This window comes from Diadema setosum, chromosome 2, assembly GCF_964275005.1.
Source record: "Diadema setosum chromosome 2, eeDiaSeto1, whole genome shotgun sequence".
Classification (NCBI taxonomy): Eukaryota; Metazoa; Echinodermata; class Echinoidea; order Diadematoida; family Diadematidae; genus Diadema; species Diadema setosum.
In genome coordinates, this window is record NC_092686.1 from 37622180 (window position 1) to 37643002 (window position 20823).

The 20823-nt window shown below is 36.5% G+C and overlaps 1 pseudogene; it reads left to right on the top strand.

Moving 5' to 3' along the window:
* Window positions 1-6175: 6175 nt before the first annotated feature.
* LOC140244785 (tetratricopeptide repeat protein 41-like) overlaps window positions 6176-20823 on the top strand; it is a 72296-nt pseudogene continuing 57648 nt past the window's right edge.

Sequence of the window (20823 nt, forward strand, 5' to 3'; positions counted from 1 at the left end):
TATGGAGAAGAAAAATGTTGACAAGAAGGATAAGTTTTAACAACGAAATAAGTCTTGACAAAATATATCAACAAATGAAGAGTTTAAAAGATAAATATAAAGTGCACTACTGCACTATAGACGTCAATGTTCTAGTCAACTTGACAGGATGGTGTTATTTCACAAGTCACCACACAAAACTTTAGAGTTAGCTTTCGTTTCGTATGACAGTAAGTCAGTAAAATACTATAATTCTGTACCTACGAAAGGAATACAGTGAAATATTTGTTTATAACATTTATCAAATACACTAAATATTATGTTAACAACAAATGTACTACTGTAGTGTAACTCACACCAACCTTGCTGCTTTTTCTTGCAAGTTCGAGGAACATTGAACATGACAAAACTTGATAATTCTCTATACATGACTTGTAGCCGATGTTCATGTCGATTTTTCCTGATCACAATAAATTCAATTGAATTCAGTGGACACCCACGGGATCCCTGTCTGCAACATCTGACTTTGAATAGACTCGTAGTTTCATCATGAGTGTCTGACTTATATTAATTTTGTAGCTTCTGTTTCATAGGTTAAGGTACAATTATCCTCAGATTATCCTTCCTTCCTCCCTTTCTTTCTTACTTTCTGTATAATGTTCGTTCTTTTTTATTGTTTTTCTTTCGTTCTTTCATTGAAATTCATTCATTCTTTCTTTCTTTCTTTTTCTTTCTTTCTTTCTTTCTATCTTTTCTTTCTCTCTTTTTTCGTTCTCTTTTGCTTTCATTCACTCATTCTCTTCTTTTTTTTGTGGGGGGGGGGGGGGCCTGCGTTTTTACCCTACCTTTTTTGCGTAAAGGGAGGAGGCTCCCCATTTGTTTTGTGTTTTATAAGCTTGAGAATGACGACTGACGAGTGTAGTGATATGGATTTTAGAAGGGGGGGGGGGTGGTGGCGCAATTTTTGTACTTTCCCAGCCTCTCGCCGAGGGGGGGGGGGGGGGGGGCACACGTATAAAAATTACAAAACAAAGAAGAATTCTTAAAAAGTTGCTTCAAAAGGAAGGTTGGCATGGGCCAGTTGTGCCCGCCTCTAAATCAGCCAGTGCTTAAAGCTAACATTTTGATATTTACACGATTTTCCATAGCCAAAGGCCTCTAAAAACTGCAACGGTTACCGTTGAATACGGTTGAGATAATTTGCTCACATGCAACGAAAAAATGAATGTCTAAACATTTATGAGAGTTAGAATTACTAGTCTTAGCTAATAAATTTCCCTATTTGTATTCTATTTATATATATGATTATATATATATATATATATATATATATATATGTGTGTGTTTTTTTTTTTGCAAAAATGCGTTTTGCCCCCCCCCCCCCCCCCCACTTCCGGCGCCTATGTTTGATGTTATTGAGTTGTCAACAGGTGATAAAATCAGTGTTGAGAAAACGTCAGCTGAATGTTATTCTAGATTACTTCCGCAAAGAAAAAAAAAAAGAACCTTCGTGTTTATACTTCTGGCAAGGTTATTTAGACCTATATACCTTGTGATTTCAATTGGAAATAGGTAATGCAATATAAGTTTTATCAGATTATTATAATAGAATAAATCAAAATTATTTCAGACTTTTTAATCGAATATTGACAGGAAAAGAGAACTTGTTCAAATGGGAAATTTTGAATGATAATTTTGTGTATTCTTTATTGTAAAGAAACCATCTGTCATTTTTTTGTTGAAATGCAAAAAAAAAAAGGATTGGAAAGTGATCTCAGTTTTAATTCGAAATATTCTTATCTTGCAATCGATATTGATGAAAAAGTTATAATTATTATCGGATGTGATATAGGTAACAAAAAGATGAAATCAGTTTTTTTTTTTTAAATGATGCCCAATTCATTGTTTAAAGGAACTATGTCAAAGAACGCAATGGGGGAAATAAATGCTCCTTCAGTGTGTACACTAGTTAGTACAAGATTTGAAAACGGCATTGAGATTCTACATTATATCAGTCCGAAGAGCAACCAAACAAGATTTGATGAAATTGGATTTAGAAGAATATGCAACTACTTTGGTTGGTATCATTGATATACACTTTAATTATTCATTTTTTTCATAAGGATTATGTTGAGTGTACTTGAGAATATTTGCATATGTATTTGTGAATAATGTGATTGTAAATATGTGAAGTAATGTGGAAAAAAGTACCTCAAATGAGGAAAGTAGAAAAAACTAGAAATGTCGCTATGGCGACTGATGCCTCCGCCATAATGCATGATTCTCCCAATAGGCGTATAGTACAATGTCTTCACAATGTGTGATCCATGACAGTTTCACATAACTGGTAAAATATTGAAATGACAGGTTTGTCAGAAATGTCTTGAACTGGGTTTGCTATAAGAGTGCAGGTACACATATTTGGGGAATTTTGGGGAAGTATATGCATTGAGTAATTTCCAAGGTACGAAGAAAGAGTGTGATGGCGGTATAAAATAGATTTTTTTTTGTTTATTTGGGGGGGGGGGCATTGAAACCTGGCCTTTGACCCTTAACCTTTGACCTTTGACCTTCTGGCTGGAAATTTCCCGGAGAATCACCATTAGGTAATGCATGTATTAAGTTTTAAAACTAATAATGCAAGCATTGCATATACTAGTATATGAGGGAAATAGTAAAATTTTGAGTTGACCTTGACCTTTGACCCCTGACTATTGACCCATGACCCCTAAATTCCCTAGATAATCCCTGCCAGTTCCACGAAGATACATTGAACCATTTGCGAGAAAAAATAATATTGCAACATTTTCACCTGACCTTTGACCTTTGACCTTATGACATGAAACTCTCTCTGGAGAATCTTTACGCAGTAGTACATGTCCACACCAAGTTTCAAGAAAATACCTTCGGGCATTGCATAGATATGGGGGAAATTGCAACATTTGTAGCATTTGACCTTGACCTTTTGACCTTTGACCTCTTGCCAATGTCAATAAAATCTACTCAACTAATTGTCCCATCATACATCATCCTTGGACCAAGTTTGGTGAAAGCTGCTTCATCCAGTTTTGAGTTATCACGTAAACAGATAAATTTTAGGATTTGACCTTGATCTTTGACCTTTGACCTCTGTCCGATTTCACTGAAAAACTAATCAAGTAATTGTCCCATCATACATCATCCTCCAACAAAGTTTGGTGAAATTTGCTCCATCCAGTCTTGAGTTATCGCGTAAACGGATACAATTTCATGATTTGACCTTGACCTTTGACCTTTGACCTTTAGCCGATTTCACCCAAAATCTAATCAAATAATTGCCCCATCATACTTCGTACTTGGACCAAGTTTGGTAAAATTCCAGTAAATATTACTCAAGTTATCGCGTAAACGAAAGCGGACGGACGGACGTACGTAGGGACATACGGACGTACGAACGTACGGACGTACGGACGGACGGACAACCCGAAAACATAATGCCTCCGGCACCACTTCGTGGCGGAGGCATAAAAATATCAATATCAAAGTCACCCATTACTGCACATAGCGTCTCATCAATTTTCAGTCCATGTTTGAAGCTCTTCAACATCAGCATTTAGCTTTCTATAAATACCCCCTACAATGACATATGATTCATCGATAGTAATCTCAACTCGTAGTGATTCAGCATGCATTGAAGCTTCTTGTAGTACCCTATATTTCAATCAAGAATGAATATAATAGACTTTTACCACTACCTCGCATGCCGCCATCGCGACAGGTTAACTTTAGTTTTAAAACCTCAATTATAAAGAGGTCGGGGATGTGACAAGCCAATTAATTGGAATTTACATTCAAGAAAATATTCCTTTCTAATTTTGATTACTACAAAGTGTAACATTCTTATCTATAGGCTATAGACCTATTATTAACTTGTGAAATATCAAATGAGTTTGTGCATTATAACTTAAATTTACTATCAAAATCATATAGATAGAGAAAGTTGGTGAGATTCAGGACTAAGAGTCTGATTGTCATCATTGAGTATAGCATGATGAAAAGTAAATGAGGTATCTAGAAAAAACTTTTCAGGCATGACCGAGAGTCTAGCTGACAGTCTACGCTATCTGTGAAAGTTTGAATCGGGTGTACTACTGCTGGTTCGTAACCGATACCAAATTCTTAGTAATGAGCTGTAATATCAAATCCAAAGTGTAAGATCAACAACACGGTGTAGATTTGCAAGTTTTCCTGTTATCACTGGTTTAGTTTCCCACGTTTAATTTTAACAGTGTGTGTTGCTCTTTTTTTATATACATCTTGGAAGAGTCTGTTTCCAGCTTTTGGTTTTAGTAGTCATGACACACAATCTCCCCATATAGAATCCTGAAAATCCACTTTGAAAGAAGAGGATTTTGATTGGAAATTTTCCTGACAGAATGTGGTTATGAGCATGTTTTGTTTAGGGGTTAGTGTGTGTGTGTGTGTGTGTGTGTGTGTGTGTGTGTGTGTGTGTGTGGTTAATCAGCCTTAATAGTAAAAGCATGCTGAGCTGATTTGCCTATAGATGGAAATCATCTGAACTTTATAACAACATACATGCCGTGGACTATATTGTGGTAAGATGATGCTGGTGAGAGGATGATTTTACGAGTCAATACTTTTACATACAAACCATGTCTCAAGCTGAATCAGTGTCAGTGCATAGGGCTTTTTTCTTAATGGTTACATTATAAATGAGAGAATCTATACGAGCATAATCATATATGCATGTTTATATATATATATATATATATATTATGTATATATATATATATATATATATATATATATATATATATTATGTATATATATATATATATATATATAATTTATATATACATATATATAATGTATATGTATATGCATATATAGCAAAGTGAAGCTCATAAGTAATAACCTCTATAGTAGTCTCCTCATCCAGCGGTTCCAACGCCAAAACTTAAAAAAAAAAAAAAACATATCCTTTGCATCGATTGTCCGATTTTCCTCAAACTTTCACTGACGTGTTCTACTAATGTTGCTGCTTTCACTCAATCCACATTGCTCTTTGGGTTTGGGTTCCCTTTAGTTTACACCAAAAGATTGTGCGGTCTATGGTGTCAAATGCCTTAGCCAAGTAAAGGAAAAATCCGACGTAAAATTTTCCTTCATCAGATGACTTTATGATAGAATTTAACAAGTTCAAAACATCCATGCTTGTAGAAAAATGGTTACGAAAACAAAACTATCGTGGGATCAGAATATCTCTTTTTCATTAAAGACTCATTAAAACGCTAGTTTCTCTATTGATATCTTAGAAAAGACAAGTGAGGAACTATAGGTCTAACGATTGATCAGATTCTTGTTATGGTTTACTTACTTTGCTGTCTGAAGTCTGAATTATTGATAAACCTTATTATTTTCTTTTGTAATACATTGTGGCTTACTATTATGTAGCGTGTCTCTGTTACTAGTGTGACATACCAGGTAATAACATTATTTATGCTGTATATTCTGTTGTGGATGGAGTCTTCATGTAGAGGTCCTACTTACCTTTGGGAGCAGTGATTTAAAAATGTTCAAGATATCACATATTTTAATGCATATGAGTAGGCCTCTTGTACCACAAAAAAGGCATACCATGTGAATTTTTGGCAATAAAGCGTAAAACATAAGGAGATATCAGTAATTTTCTTTAAAAAACCGTAACTAGACGGTTATGTCTGGAAACATTTTTATGATAACTACTGTTCACATTTTGTACATTTAACAATACTTAACATCGATTGTACTAATTCAGATTTTAACAGTGGTTGTTTCAATCCCTAACTCACGTTTAAGAACTATTTTAAAGCACTAATGCTGTAGGTTTTTGTTTCATCTGCAAATGGTAAAGTATGCCTTTAATCTTCTTTTATATTGAAGAACTCTTTACATAGTATAGGACTTCATTGTAGCAAGTGTATATCTAATTCTGTATTGGCTGATTTCAAGCAGGGATTGGCATGTTTGCAGAGTTATACTTTGCACACACAAATGTTCAGCTTCGAAAGTATCTCGTAAGAGATGTCATGATTATATCGACACAATGTATTCAAGTTTACCGGTTTAATAACTGATTCATTTCTGTTCTCCGTCATTTACAGATATTTGGGCATTGTGCTGCGCCCAGTAAGAAAGTCATATGTTTTAGAGCAGGGGACTCCTAAATCTAATGTAGTGTGGTTCGCAGCGATCCTGGCCCATCAAGCATGGAAAAGTCGAGGCCCGAAATCCCGAAATCCATCCGGCCCTTCATCAGCTCCACCTTCTTGGACTTCCAGGAGGAGAGAGGACATCTCCAACGCTACGCCTTCCCAAAACTCAACTCCATCTGCCACGCCCGCGGGACCTACTTTGCCCCCGTCGACCTGCGTTGGGGGATTAATGATGAGCAGGCCCAATCCGGCAACGTAGTGTCACTCTGTTTGGAGTATGTGAACCGCTGCATCCCGTTCTTCATCTGCCTCCTCGGGGAACGATACGGCACGCACAGGTCCGCGGATGCCAAGCTGCTCCCCTCTTCCCTTGACAAGCTTCCAAAGAATGCCTCGTGGCTGGATCGAAACTATCTTGTTGCGGCCAGCAAAGGGTACGACTGGGTCCTGCAGGAAGCCTATCAGCATTGCAGCGTCACCGAGCTTGAGATCATTCAGGCGGCCTTCTTGAATGACAACAAATTTTGTCGTTTCTACATCCGCGATGTCAAACACACTGAAGACAAATTTCTTGGTCTGCCTGAAAGTGTCCGTCAAAAAGAATTAAAGGTGGGTGATCAAAAAAAAAAAAAGAGAAAGGAATATAATATATATATATATATATATATATATATATATATATATATATATATATACTGGCAATAACATTGTTTTCCGGTCAACTGTCATGAGCTAGGATACTATAGTAGTTTTTATGCCTGTGCCACGCGAAGTGTCGCCGGAGGCATTATATGTTTTCGGGTTGTCCATCCGTCCTTCCGTCTGTCCGTCCGTCCAGTCAATCAATTTTGTTGACAGCGTAACTAAAACAACAACAACAACAACAAAAAAAAAAAACCAGCAAAAACGTATGAGGTATCTTGATTTAACTTGGCAAATCTATGTAGGCCTATCAGTGGACGAAGTTGTGCCTATCGAATTTAAGGTCAAAGGTCAAGGTCAAATTCTCAAAATTTCACTATTTCCCCCATATCTATGCAGTGACTAAAGGTATTTTCACGAAACTTAGTGTATACATGTATTAACCAATAAAAATTCTCTAGGGAAAATTTTGGGCCATGGGATCAAAGTTCAAAGGTCAAGTGAAAATGCCATAATTTCACCTTTTCCTCTATATCTCGGAAATGGCTCAATTAATCTTGAAACTTGCTATTATGAATGAACTGCTTGTCAGTGATTCTCTTTGGACTTTTGGGGTCATGAGATCAAAGGTCAAGGTCAAAGGTCACGGTAAAATTCTAAAAATTCCACAGTTACCTCCATATCCGTGCAATGGCTAAAGGTATTTTCTTGAAACTTAAAGGGAACCCAAATCCGAAGAGCAATGTGGATTGAGTGAAAGCCGCAACATAAATAGAACACATCAGTGAAAGTTTGAGGAAAATCGGACAATCGATGCAACAGTTATGAATTCTTTTAAGTTTTGGTGTTGTAACCGCTGGATGAGGAGACTAAAAGAGGTTATGACGTATGAGTGGACAACAATATAAAGAAAATATATAAGAGGGAATCCCACAAAAATCTACTTTTCTAGCATAATGTAAGAGCACTTGACTAACCGCTTACAGAAAGCAGAGGGAATAACTGCTACCCTTAACATATTATGTCAGTATCAAGTTGATGGAATGTGTCATTGTCATGAAAAATGAATTTACAATCCATGTACGATTTGTTCCATTGTACGCGCGCCGAGAGCCGAAACATTCATTATTTTGTATACTATCAGGACGATGGAGAGCGCCCATGCGTAGAGGGATCGGAAACATCGTAGCAGCAGCGTTTGGAGTACGGAGTTGAAGCGGGCCTTTTCTCAGATCGGGAACAAATTTTGCACATGTTCAATTTTTTTTTTCCGATCTCAAGGATCAAAATTGCTCCATTTTGAGTTGTAAAGCAAGCGGGGACATCATAGTGTTAGTGCAAACACCACGGGACGAGCGTAATAAAGTCTTTCTGAGCGTAGTAACATCGGCACAAGATAATGGAAAGTAAACTAGACACCGATGTGGTCCCGCTGCTGCGCCGCTCTTGCCTGATCAAAGCACGACCTTCCCGCTTTAACGCCGCTCTCACTACGTTCTCAACTCTCGTGAAAAAAAAAAACGAAAAAAAAAATAAGGCTTGTTTTTATAACGCTCTCATAAATCTGTGTTCCCGCTTTAATTACACTGTTTCCGCTTCAGCTACGTTGTTCCTAAAATACGCTTTCCCAGACTTATTTAAGCACGTCTTCCGCTCTCGCCGCTCTAAAAGAGACGCAGCCGATACGCTGGAATATTCGAAGCCAAAATGTCTGCCATAAGAAGATCAGAGATTTAGAGCGTTCCTAGAGCATTCCCAAACCTCATTGTGTCCAGAAGAGCGGCTCATGCTTTGAATAGCTGATTCTTCACGATCTGAGAAAATAACAAAATCGTGGCGAGCACTTCACTGCAATCAGCACGTTTAAGGATGTTGCAATTGATTGGGTTGTTTGGTTTTTTTTAATACAAAGTACGTATTACTTGTATGACGACAGTGAGTGCAGAGAAGGTTGTCAAGATTGTAACCTTGGCCTTGTGCACTATAGGCAAGTCAGTCTAGAAATACTGAAGGTGACTTTTCCTTGCCAATTTCCTGGCAGATGCCACCTAGATGGATGTGTGTGTGTGTGTGTGTGTGTGTGTGTGCATGTGTGTGTTTTAACATGGCTGTTTTTAGAGATACGATCTGAGGCAGTGGGCTGGTGCCTACCCTATGCACGTATTGCTGGCTTGTGCATTACAATTATTTGCACTGCATTTCTACACTCAGCAAAAAGGAAAAACACTTTATCGAGTTCATTTTTTTTTTTGTATAGAAGATTCTGATGAAAATCAATGTATTATATACCATATAAAAGGTAACTTAATTAGCCATCAACCTAGTATATAGGTCAAAGCAAACTGTCCAGCTAACATTTGGACGTTTTCTGAATGTTCTTGAAGCGTTCTAAGTTCGTTATTTGGACGTTTTGTCAAAGTGTTTTCAGAACGTCTTTTTGTGGAAGGTTTTCTAGTAGAGCAGATAAGCCGAAGAATTGTGCAAAATTTGACTAAAGCATGAAACTTTCACCATTGTTAGTACATGCTATAAGATTGATTTTAAGATCGGGAGGTAAGTCTGAATTGACCTCTGATGACCTCTAGAGATCAATGACCTCAAAATCTAAGAAAATTGATATTTTGCGTCATTGGTTAATGATAAACACAGTAATGATGTACTAAAACTTAATTTTTGTCACAGTGAAATTGTCTTTATGTTCCACAGAGCCCTGACAGGTTTCTACCTTTGACCTCTGATGACCTCCAGAGGTGAATGACCTCAAAATGTCAGAAAATTGATATTTTGCATCATTGGTTAATGATAAAACACAGTAATGATGTACTAAAACTTAATTTTTGTCACAGTGAAATTGTCTTTATATTCCACAGAGCCCTGACAGGTTTCTATCTTTGACCTCTGATGACCTCCAGAGGTCAATGACCTCAAAATGTCAGAAAATTGATATTTTAATGCGTCACTCATATCTGAAACACGATAATTATGTACTAAAAACTAATTTTTGTAAGAGGAATTGCCTCAATGTTCCACTGAGCCTTTCGAGTCAGATTTCTACCTTTGACGTCTGATGACCTCAGATGACCTATGATGAGGCCAATGACCTCAAAATGTCAGAACATTGATATTTGGTGCATTTGGTTGATGACAAACATGATTTAGATGTTATATTCATTTGTATTACAATTGAATTGTTTTCCTGTTCCACAGAGCAAGAGAAATTACTCACGTGTCTCTACCTTTGACCTCTGAGGAAGGTGACAGGTCAATGACCTCAAAATATCAGAATATTTATATTCTATGTATAGTCAATGGTCAACTTTGTAATACCCGATGTACAATCATTTATGCTATAATAGAAGAATCTTGTCATTCCATGGAACATTGGTCATTAGCCTGTGCATTATATCCAACTTTGACCTCTCAGGACAATGAGAGGTCACTGAGGTCACATGTATAGGCTTACCTGTATTGATGTTTGGCTTCATTGGTGTAATCGTAAATGCTTAATCATGTACAAATCACGCATTGACGTTTTGATCAAAGTATGGATGCATATTCCACAGAGCATTGGTTTATAGTAACAGGTCTCTGAAATGTGAGAGGTCAATTACTTCAGAAATAAGCTTAAGTTTCTTGAGTGATGGCAGTGACCTCAAATATAACTGTTATGTTTGGGTTAGTTATGAAGACTAGCAAATATAGGCAAATATGGCCATTATCTCGACACTCGAGGAAAACAAGGCCCACGAGACTGATACACAGAGTGTTTAATCTATTCAGTGTAAGTCTCATAGATCTTTTCCCCCATTTGTCGGACTCATTATGGGACTGGTTTGCCTAAGTGTCAAATTCATGGGCAATATTTGCATAGTTTCCAGCTGGTGGGCTTGTATTGGCCAGTGTAAAGCTGGTGGGTTGTTACAGTATGACTGCGATGAATGACTCATGGTCCTGGAGTATACAGTCCACAGCTGCGACATCATGGACCATCTTGAAAACTTCGACATACTGTGAGGTCCAACATGCATTCCACATGAAGCAATCCTGTGTATTGCAACTAGCTATTGCCATCCGAGACCTACCCAGGGAATAGATAAGCATTCATGGCAAACCATGGAGAAAGCGGATTGTGCAAAATATTTTGGAGTTCCAATAGGAGGCTCAGCTGGAATCAAATCGCCACAGCAGCTTAAAAAGGTTATACTTCAACCAAAGACTCTCTCCAGACGAAGATACGAGTATCATAAAGTTCAGGTGTTTTGCTACTCCATGCCCCTCAGGACTGTCCTGGAATATGCATGCATCATCTGGGATCCATTCACCCAGGTGAAACATCATGAAGTTTGGAATGATCCAGAGAAGATATGCACTCTTTAGCTGCAATGACCATCATATGCAAAACAAGCAGTGTTACAGCCACACTTGAAAAACAAAACAAAGCAAAACAAAACAAAACTACAATGGCAATCCCTGTAAGAAAGTACAGCACAGGCAAATTCAGCGATGATGTTCTGCATCAAGAACCCCAAAATATTCACTCCCCAGGAAGTTGTGGCTCTATTGCTGCATTCTTCAAAAAGGGCCAATGACCAAAAATGTCAGGCATCATTTGCAAGAACACAAAGTAGGCCTACTCCAAAAAAAGGTGGCGGCTACTCTCGGCCACTGTCTCTTGTATCTCTTTGAAACACTTCAGGAGAGAGATACTCAATATTCAGCTCTGTTATTAAAGATACATATGTCTCTCTTTTTGTTTTTGCATTTGTTTTTTGTTTTTTGCTTCATATAGCTCTTTGGATACCTTCTTTAACCAATTAAGAAAAGGCTCCATGGCAGATTACAAGATTACACAGTATAATGAAGAAGAAGAAGAAGAAGAAGAAGAAGGAGAATAGGAAACGAGATCTGCTGTCAATGATGCAGAGCCAATACCAATCAGTTCCATGGCAGATCTTAGTCGGCACTGTAAAGGTTTGGATGTCTCTCTCTGTTGACAAAGGATATTCTATAGCTCCAAGTAAGTCCATGGGGTGGTTTACATTGTCTGGGCATAGAGGGTTGGGTTGGGTATATGAGGATATGACGCTTTGTTATAACAATTAGGTCTGAGATATCTGTTTTTTATGTTTGTTTTGACCATCCCGCATGGATCTCCAACGAAAAGGAATGATAATGTGTTAGACCCAGCTGCCACCGTGTTTTTTCAATAGATTTTGATATTACAGTGTAGTTGAGAAAAAAGTAACCGCTCATCGTCCTAGATGGAAGTCAAAATTGAACTGTGTGTGGAATACTCTGCATACAATTTTGGACACACACACACACACACACACACATACAAAATGCATTTTTTTAATATAATTATTATTTCATAAGCAGCTGGCCATTACAAACCAATGAGACCAGACATCAATATTCTTACATTTTGATGCATATCTTTCAATATCCTCCAGAGGTCAGAGGATCATCGCTAATGTTCATGTGAAATGAGTACACGCCTTTTGAATTGCTCACTTTTATTGCTATAGAAATACACAATATGTGCATCATGTCAATCATTAAATATTGTATCAGTTTCATTTTCAGTCTTGGATTATTTTTTCTATGTACAAATAAAATCGTGGCAAAGTAAACAACTTTCACATCAAAATATAAATGAGAATACTAAAAAAGAAATAGATGTAATAACGTGCAAGGCAAATACCAGGCCTACATCATCTTAAGGTATACAGGTGAAGGAAATCACCTTATTGATAAACAATTTACTTGACTGGGATAGCGACCACTGAACAATATTGTTTCTTAAAACTCTCTCTTCTTTTCAACAAGTGGAATAAAACACATGCACATACCGGGGCATCAGTTTGGAGGAAGGGTGGGGTGGTGGCAGGGATAGTTGACCCCCACCCCATTAAATTCTGAGATGTGGACTATGTTTTGTTGTTGTTAGTTTTTGTTGTTGTTTTTTGTTTTTTGCTTTTTAGACAGAAAACTGCCCAAGTTTTTCACTTTAAGTGTGCATCGGATTGTTAAAATTTAATTCTGAAATGCAAAATTTCCCTTCTGCGAGAGGGGATATCTCCTTTCAATAGACTCTTTCCCCCTGCTTAGTTCCTTCCACAGATATAACATACTTTGAGGAATGATAATTTCCCTTATTCTATGAAAAATGTTTTTAAGAGATATTTTTATTTGAATTCCAAAGATGAAAAGGCTTTCCTATATCTGCACGATTGTTCATTTTGGAGGGCAAGAGGCATTTGCCCCGCCTCCCGAGAAAATATGGGAGGGGGAATGGTGGGGACATAGAACTTTGCCTCCAAGTATTTCCTGAGATGGAGATTTTTTTCTTCACTTTTTTGACAGAAAATGAATTGTCACTGAACATTTCAGCTATAGTATGCACCAGATTAAAAGGCAGAATCTCCTTTGCATACCCCCTCCCCCACACTATCTTTCGTTATGTCCCCTTCCATATACGCTCAGTGCTTTTGTCCCATTTTTGTTCTATATCATCACAAAGTATGTACTAGATCTTTAATTTCAGTTCCGACATGTTAAAGAAAATCCCTCTTGTTGGAGGGGGTAGTGTATCTTTCAATTAACAATCCCTCCTCGGTTTCTACCCTTAGATTTGGTACACTCTTTTTACTGATAATTTCCCAAATATTCCATCATAAATGTGTATACTAGATTTTTTTTTTTACATTTCTATTCTTACTGCAAAGGCTCCCTCGCATGGGAAGGATTGGCTTCATCATCTCAATCAAGTCTTCATTTTCTTTTAACATTAAAGGCATAGTTTACCATTTGCAGATGAAACAGAAACCCAGCATTAGTGATTAAAAAAAAAATGTTGAAATGTGAGTTAGCAATAGAAACAACTACTGTAAAAATATTAATCCGTAGACTCGATGTTAAGTGTTGTTAAATACACAAAATGTAAACAATAGTTATGATAAAAATGTTTCCAGATTAAATCGTCTACAGTTACGGTTTATTGAGAAAAGCACTAATATCTCCTTTTATCTTAGGCTTTATTGCGAAAATTTTATATGTGGGATGTTTTGTGATACAACAGACCTACACATACATTTTTGAAATAACTGCTCACAAAGGCAAACAGGCCCTTTCAATGATTGCATGCACATCTTTTTTGTTGTTCATTTACTCATTAGAGATAGATAATCTGTCAAACACAAGTCCTTAGATGATCCTGTCGTTGTACCGTATATACATACCACTGTGTCTATTCTCTCCTTCTTTTATGTCCGCTTTTCTGCATTCTTAGCGGAATATGTACACAATATTCTTTGCAATGTATTGAATCCAGGTTGTATTCTATTATTACTCTTACATCATGGAATCCAGTTTCCTTGTGTGCACGGTGGCACGTGTTGTGGTTTCATTTTTTTCCTCTCTTTTTTTTTTCTTCCTAATTTGATTTCATGTTACTTGACATTAGTTCCTTTGATTTTGTTTTATGTCTGTGTGTAGTTTCATTAATTAATTATTCGTTTTCTTATGTATTTTCTGGGGGTCCCATATCGTGCAAGCATTTTAGTGGGACCTATGTCCATTCCCATCCTTATTTAATTTCTACTATGCATATGTACACGTATATAAAAAAAAAAACTGCAATGATGTTGCAAGTAATTGACAAATTGCCTTACATCGACGTAAATACATTGTTTTCTTTATTTTGTTACTCATTATCACATATTTGGTTAATTTACGTTTTTGCAATTATTACAAATAAGTGTTGCTTATACATTGTATATAATTCTCTCTGACTTTGATGGAAATACGATTAAATTTATATTCGAACCTGAATTTGAATTTGAATTTTGATTATGTTCACGACCTCATCATGCCTGATTTTTCTAAAGGGTTCGTTGTACTGTCGTATTGTAAGTATCAAATCCAACGCTACTGAGGAAATCTATATTCACTCTTGAGTTGCCCATCCACAAACAGAAATTTGACAGGTGATCCTCTAGCAATTTGTTCCTTTTTTAGGATCTGTGACACCTTTCATTTATTAAAGGGAAATTCCATCCTGATATTCTATCGCTTTTTTAGGGCCTATATGATAAGAAAAAATCTGAGAAGTAGATCAGTAAATAATTTGAGGGCAAAAATCAAACGCTATCAGATGTTAGATATAGATTGTGGTGTTCCCCTACTCTTTACAATTCATATTGGTAATTTTCACAGATCTTCGAAATTATTATCGTTTATCCTGTTTGTAGATGATTCTGATTTTTTTTTTCGCCCACCATGATCCTCATACTCTCATATGTACCCTGAACTCAGAATTAATAGGAGTTTCACATTGGATTAAGGCTAATGAATATTGCTAAATCTAAATTTATGATTTTCAGTAATTCAATAGAAGTAATGCCTGGGAACAGATTTATTGATAATGTTTCTCTTGAGCAAGTCAATAGTATAAAACTGCTTGGTATTTGTGTGGATAATAAACTTACATGGAAAGACCATGGTAATGTTCTCTGTAAAACAATCTCACGAAATATGGGTGTAATTAACAGACTGAAAATTTTCTTACCATACACCACATTAACTATGCTTAACTCCAGTTTTATTTAACCGTATTTGAATTATGGAATTTAGTGTTGGTCAACACGCATCAATTTCTTTTGGAAAGAATTTTGATTGCAGAAAAAGTCATTGAGAGTAATTTTAACTTAAATCCGTGCGCTCATACGGAGAATTTGTTTTGTGATAACAAATTATTAAAGATGAATGATTTGTATATATTTCAGTTGGGTCAATTTATGTTTGAATACAATGATGATAGTTTACCACAAATATTTGATCAAATCTTTCGTCGCAGTGATGCGGTACACAATTATCCTACTCGACGTTCCAGTGAATATTGTTTACCATTACTACGAACAATTCTCGCCCAAATTACATTCGTATTCACTGGCCCGAGATTCTGGAACAGCCTTGACAATACTCTAAAAGATGGTCTGACTTTTCCTTCCTTCAAATCAAAACTGAAAAAAAATTCTTTTGTCATATTCCTCACAAAAACAAACAAATAGAAAAAAATGAATTTTTGTCATTTTTATAACAATAAACAAATAAATGAATAAATGATAAGTATTTTTTAAATTATTAAAAGTTTGTGTTTTATCATAAGCCAAGTTTGTAAACCAAGTTCTCACTCATGCCTTGGTGACCTTTCCAGATAACTGAATTGTAGACACTTGTTTTTGTTTCTCTCCCTTTCTCTGTTTCTCTCCCTTTCTTTGTTATGTCAGTCTTTAGTTTGTTTTCCTGCCTGTTCCGTCCCTGTTTTCGTTCTTGTCCTTGTCATACGACGTCATCATATCAAAATGTTCATATATGGAGTTTTTGACGGATCTTGAGATGCCCTCATCTCCTAGAGTATTTCACAAATTTTACAAGCTATGCTTTTCTTGTGAATTCCTCTTTTCCATGTAGAGTTACCAAATAAGATTGTATTGTTTGTTTATCTATCAAAAAAAAAAACAAAGTTGATATCATTGTAATATTGTATCCATGTTTTGTTTAAATGTGATTCAAAGTTCCTTAAAATATTATGTACTCATGTAAGCGTTATGTATATTGCTTCGTATCACTTTATATGGAAATAAAATCATTTGAATTGAACTGAATTGATTTGAATTGAAATGAATATATTTGGGCACAGACAAAACTTATCCCCTGAGGAGGACATGGAATTTATATAGCATTCTTGTTATACATTTACTAAGAATAGGTCTGAAGAAAAATTATCCCTAGAGAAATTCAAACGATATTAGTGACTTTTGTGCACAAACAGAACTGAGAGCTGCTCAACTCCTACAACGGTACGCCACAGGTAACAGTTCATTTGTGTGTGTTTGTGTGTGTGTCAGATTTTCCCTAATTTTTTTTTTTTACTGATCCACCTCTAGATTTGGGTTTTTTTTTTTTTTTTCATACAAGGCACATGATATCAGGATGAACTTTCCCTATAACTATAGTAATCATGATGTGTACCACCTGATGTCTACTGTGCTGTAATTTGAACAAAAGCATGATCTCAAAGTAGCTTTAAATTGCAGGACGTGTGAGCACTTGTAGGCCTACGTCTCGGAGGTACGGTAAATTATAGCTTAAACTGACTTGTGCCATGGTGATATTTTAACCAATATCCCCTTCAAACTTGGGCAGGTACTGGGATGTATTTTAGAGTGCCTCTTCCTGTCCCCTAACCACTTTCTTATTTTTCCTCTGGTCTTGTACAGATATATCAGGCTGAGAATGAAGAGACGGAGAAGCGACTTACGGCCCTCAAGCGCCGCATCATCGACAAGGGCCTGAGGGTCAAGTTCTTTCGCACTCCGGAGGAACTTTGCAAGTTGGTCCTGGAAGAATGGATGGAAGTGATTAATGACCTCTATCCTCCATTGGATGATATCCCCGGTGGTGTTGGTATGCTGTGACCCTTTTTCTTCTCTATCTCTCTGTCTCTCTCCTTTTTCTTTTTTCTTTTTCTTTTTTTTTTTTGCATCTCCTGTGTAAAATATTTTCACATATTTTTTGAGGTAAGATATTTCGAGTTCTAACTTTTTGCCTTTTTATTCGACATATTCAAATATGAATATAAATTAATCAATGCCACTCATGTTCATTTGAGATAGATATTAGTTTTCTTTTCAGTCATGTGCTTTTATTTAAATCTGAATCATGTGGCTTTCAAATAAGATTTCTGAAGGAAAATTCAAACTGACACGTCTTCAGTCATTGCTTTATGAGGGTTGAGAGAAAAATGTGAGAAACAACTAATGTGAAAATGTTAATCACTATGATCATTGTTAAGTATTGTTAGATTTAAGGAAAAAAAATAATTATATGCATCTAATGTAAAATTTGGGGAAGGGTTAGGAAGGGGATACCACCCTCCAATATGAGGGAACTTTCACATTTTAAAGTGAAAGATATGGCGCACAATTTTTGAGGAAATATTTGGTAAAATTGTCACTCTCAAAAGACAAGTGTACAAAGTCCGTCTATAAAAGGGCCGAGCGAGGGAGCTTTTGCGTTTCTATATTTATGACTGCAATTCAACGATTATGGTGCATACACTTCAAATTGAATATTTGGACAATTTTCCATTCAAACTGGTTCAACATTTTTCCACATCTGTGGAATTATGGGGGGGGGGGAGATATGTTTGCCCTCAACATTTTCATAGGGAGGTGCAATGGTGCCCCTGATCATCCCTGGGTGTCCTTATAGATATTCATGACTGAGTCATCACCGTTTACTCAAATGATTCAGGAAATGGGAGGGGGGGGGGTAAATTCTGGGGCTTTGTTTGTTTTATTTTGTTTTTCTGGCAGGAACATTTTGGTAAGGTGGTCCAGAGTGGCGCGAATCATAGCAGGTATACTGGTATGGTATTCTACGTTTTCAGCGTCTCAACCATGCTTTAAGTTGTTATTTGGGGAGCGAGCGAAGCGAGCGAGCGCATTAGAATATCATGCATACAAATCCTATAGATGAAATACTGTTCAAGGGGTGGTATAGTATTGGTTGAAGTGAGGTTTTAGCCCTTAAATGTTTGCAAGAGAAACCTCTTTGTGAACCTCTTTGTGAAATGTTACAGAGCATACAATTCAAAAAAGAATCCAAAGTTCATTTGATGAAAACCGGTTTGGGAATTGTATATGGGTGAGATATCAAAATACAAAGTGAAATAAAGCAATCCTGATAAACGGCGGATCTCACCTTTTATTAGGATGTCTTTGTTTTGGATATGTCAACTATTTCAAAACCAATTTTCATCAAATAGATTTTTAATTCCTCTTAGAATTGCATGCTCTTACATATTTCATAAGATGTTTCTCATTATCTCAAATTATCATCCAAAATGTTTAAAACATGAAGCTGCATCTCAAACAAAAATATACCGTCTTTTTGAGCTCAGCTTACCTCTCAATAAGGTGGGCGCGCGTCCGAACGTCATGCAATATGCCAAATTGATACAATCACATTTCTTCTTCATTCCACTTTTTTTTTCATGGGGGGGGGAGGGGAGTTGTTTGTCCAGGCCTCCCCATCCTATTCCTCCAAGAGGGGGGATGCATCCCAACCCCCCCCCCCCCCCGATTCACACCCATGTTATATGAACAGATGGAGAATATTGCACAAAAGAAAAAGCTAATAGGAAACAGCAACATTGAGAAGTAGAAACATCTTTGTTAATGTGCAACTTAACAATACAGTACCCTCTTTCAGCAACCTCAGATGCGTGTCATGTTTATGTATCAATGCAGCAAATTGTCCAGTAAAATGCGTCTGTTCCGGAACTCACAATCATCAACCTGCTTACTGCAACGCCTATTATGTAGTCATTACTCTGATAAATTAAAAGTTGCATTAGATGTAGGCCTACTCATAGATGACCTAATTTAATGCAATCATGAATGATAATTATTCTTTTAAGAATTAATTAGTTGAATTGACTGACAATGGGAAAGCATGCCAGTGAAAACAATAGACAATAAAACCTAAGTAAGCATTGTTGTAATTAATGATGTTACTAACTCCTGGTAGAAAAAAGAAAGAAAGAGGTACAATAAGCTTTATATCCTGTGACTTCTGCTCAGATGGAGAGCAGTTCAGGGAGTGGAGTGCTCATGAGGCGTACGCCGAGACGCGACGAAGGGTCTTTGTGAAGACGCCAGAAATCGAAAAGCTCTTTCAGAAAGTGACGGATCACTGTAAGGCTTCGATTAACCGCGACACACTAACAACGAGTGAGGAATCCGAAAGGTTTGTCGTCAAGGGCAAGAAGAAAACACAATTTGCCTGCAAAAAAAAAAAAAAAAAAAAAAAAAAAAAAAACATTAAAATAGTATGAGTGCCATGAGAGGCTAAACCTTGGTTTATACTGTCCGCCCGATGTTTTATGATGTTTGTTTGCTTGTTCATTTTCCATATGAAAAGATGGCTGGATAGCCCATATTCAGCTATGTTAAGCTGGTCATCCACGGAATCCAGTTGGATGTGAGGTGGGACCACTTCACCGGGTTTAACACCCTGCTCTTTGCAATGAATGAATGAAGCGGGATCTCAATATTATAAGATATTGTATGACAAATATTATCAATATGTGTCTTCCACGAAAGTTTATTATCGATTGTCAATCCTAAGAACTTCGTCGATGAAACTACATCTATAACATTATCATCTGATACTATATTATTAGGAAGACTATTCTGAGAATTACTAAATAACATACATTTGGTTTTGAGAACGTTCAAAGACAATTTGTTTGATCTTATCCAATAAAGTAAATTTTGAAGTTCTGAATTTATGGTATCCACCAAAATGTGTGGATCTGAATGTGAAAAAATACGTTTGAATCATCTCCATCAACAACAAAAAGATAAAAATAAATATTCATCATACCATTTATATACGTTATAAACAAAAGAGGTCCCAATAAATTGCCTTGAGGAACATCTAACTGATTGATTTCTTTATGGAACTTTGACCAGATAAAGAAACATTTTGTTTGCGATCAGTAATGTAGCTCCTGAACCACTCCAAGGACTTCCCACGGATACCATAGTCACGCAATTTATAAAGAAGTTTTTCATGATGGATGGTGTCGAAGGCCTTGAAGAAGTCCAGGAAAACTCCCACTCTATGAGAACATTGGTCTACGGCTTCGGCGACTTTTTCAACAAAGGAGAGAATAACTTGAGATGAGTTGTGGTCTTTACGAAATCCGAATTGAGAGTTAGAAATAATATCATACAAATCAAGAAATTTAAGGAGTCTTGGTATATAGAATATACAATTTTTTTTCTAACAATTTAGAAATCGGAGACTGCAAAGAAATTGGTCTATATTTACAAATATTTTCTTTATTATCTTTCTCATAAATTGGGATTACTTTAGCGATTTTCATTTCCTATGGACCAACACCATTACTTAATGATAAATTACAAATATGACT